At 35.2% G+C, this 2,311-nt stretch overlaps 1 long non-coding RNA gene across 1 annotated transcript; it reads left to right on the top strand.

Annotated features, from left to right (window-relative positions):
* The first annotated feature begins 741 nt into the window (after positions 1-741).
* Positions 742-1,990, top strand: LOC111489307. Its single transcript, XR_002719357.1, has 2 exons — positions 742-1,014; positions 1,393-1,990. It is a non-coding gene; the product is annotated as an uncharacterized LOC111489307 (long non-coding RNA).
* The last annotated feature ends 321 nt before the right edge of the window (positions 1,991-2,311 follow it).

Genomic DNA, 2,311 nt, shown 5'->3' with positions numbered 1-2,311 from the left:
CTTTGAAATAGCAACCAGGACCGTATCACCTAGTTATACTCGGAATCATAATTCAGATTTAAATCTTGTTTCTGGAGCTCAATTTTCTTCATGAACACTGAGAGTGCAAATCTACGATCCCTTATATCATAGAGATTTTGAGCGTTCGACTAAAGTTTCGAACATGAAGAAAAAAAAAACGATCATAGTTATATAAGTAAATACCATTATTTAAGTTGGTACGAGACTCGTGAGTCCTGATCGTACCAGAACTTTAGATATATTGCAAAACCCCACAAAGATATGCAAAAAGTAGACGTTTTATAATTAACTTACGGCTCAAAGTTGAGATTCTATTTACATTCCAAACATGACTAAAATAAAAAACAAAAACCCCAAAGAGCTTCTAAATTACTCGGTAAAGTAGACAATATCATATAGTTTAATTAAGCTATGCATGGAGCAGTGCTCGAGAATCCAACGACAGCCCACAAAAACTTACACCGAAAGTGAACAATATCTTACTATTACGAAGACGTGGAGTGTGTCGTTGATCTGATTGAGCTATGCTCGGAGTCGGGAATCGTGGAGAGTAGGGGAAAGTGGCCCCCTAAGCTTAGTGGCAAAGGGAGGTGGAAAGCAATCTAGGACTTGGACTTGTAAGAGAAAGGAACAGCTCATATATATTAATTTCCATTTAAGCTCCTTGTCTTTGAGCCCTCGTGTGTATATATCCACCTTAAATCTTCCATCTTTCCACTCATTCTCACTCCTTTCTTTCAATTTTCTCTCTCTTGTTCTTATTCTCTCTCCTGTTCTTGTTCATGTTCATCAAGAACTCAATCACAGCCATAATTTGCTTGTGCGGCATCATCAAGATTCACAATGATTTTTGAGAGTTCATGTTTTTTTGAAGCTTGTTTGATTGAGAATCTTGATGATGCTGCATTAGCAATAGCTTCAATGGCTATATATATATATATGTATATGTATATGTATATATCTTGGGATCTCAACAATCTCATACTCATAAAGGTTAGTTATGTTCTTCACTTTTCAATTCAAAGCTCTAATCTTCATCGGTTTACTTTCTTTTCTTGATTTGTGTTGATGGTTCTCGAGATTTCGATCTCGAAACCCAAAATTTTTTAGGGTTTTTCGAGTTGGAAAATCAAAATAACCTGATTTTCGGGTTTCATAGATGGCGAGTCACTTATTATTTGTTGTAAAGAGGATAAAGTTCGACTCTTTAGTGTTATCGAAGCAACGATTTAGACGAATTCGAGAGAAAACTTTAAGAACTCAACTGGGTTGTATTTTTTTTTCATTGTTTTATCTGTCCCTGTTGTTTGAGTCGAAGAGGAATTGTTTTAGTTGCTCGTGAATTTTCAAGTCGCCTGATTCGAGTTGTAGGCAAGATTTTGACTTTCTGAGATTCAATCCATCGAGAACATATAAAAACTGGTCAATCTCGAAAAACTTATCGGCCGACAAACTGGACAGAGGATTGAACCTGAGGAAGACGAGAAAAATAAATTAAGGGTTTTTTTTCCTCACTCTTTGTTGTTTATGTGGGCAAGATTTTGGCTCTGTAAGACTCAATCTACTGAACCATATAAAAGCTCGTCAATCTCAAAGATCTTCTCGGCCAGCAAACCAGATGGGTCGAACATGAGGAAGACGAGACAAATAGATTAATGATTTTTTTTTCCTCTTCGTTGTTTTTGTGGGTAAGATTTTGGCTTTCTGAGACTCAATCTACCGAACGCATATACAAGCTCGTCAATCTTAAAGATCTTATCGCCTGACAAACCGAACAGTGGATCGATCAAACACTAGAAATTAAGGGTTTTTTTTCTCTCTCTCTTGGTTGTTTTGTGGGTCTAGAGAGAGAGAGAGATTGAGTGAGTGACATGTATCTTCTTTGATTGGGGATTGGCCATTGGGAGAGATGGCCATGAAAATGAAAAACCAAACCAAACGACACACGAATTCAAGGCTGTTATGAGTCTTCCGTACTGTTGTTTCTGTCCCACATCGGCTGTACACAACAATTTGGTCCTCAATAAAAACCCTAATATATATATATACATATAAATGTGTTTATATTTGTACATATTTTATTCCCTTTTTTGTAAACCCTAATTTTTCAATTTGGAGTAATGTTCCAATTTGGTTGGACTTCTATTTTTTCAATAGACTCAAATGGAATGAAGTTTTAATTGTAATTTATGATTGGATTGTGGGTTTGACTATGATTTGGTGTATAAAACGTCTATTCAAAAAAAAAAAAAAAAAAAAAAAAAAAAAAAAAAAAAAAAAAAAAAAAAAA

Source organism: Cucurbita maxima, unplaced genomic scaffold (genome assembly GCF_002738345.1).
Source record: "Cucurbita maxima cultivar Rimu unplaced genomic scaffold, Cmax_1.0 Cma_Scf00014, whole genome shotgun sequence".
In the NCBI taxonomy this organism is placed as follows: domain Eukaryota; kingdom Viridiplantae; phylum Streptophyta; class Magnoliopsida; order Cucurbitales; family Cucurbitaceae; genus Cucurbita; species Cucurbita maxima.
Note: the sequence above shows the minus strand (reverse complement) of the source record. Positions and strands in the feature narration are given on the sequence as shown.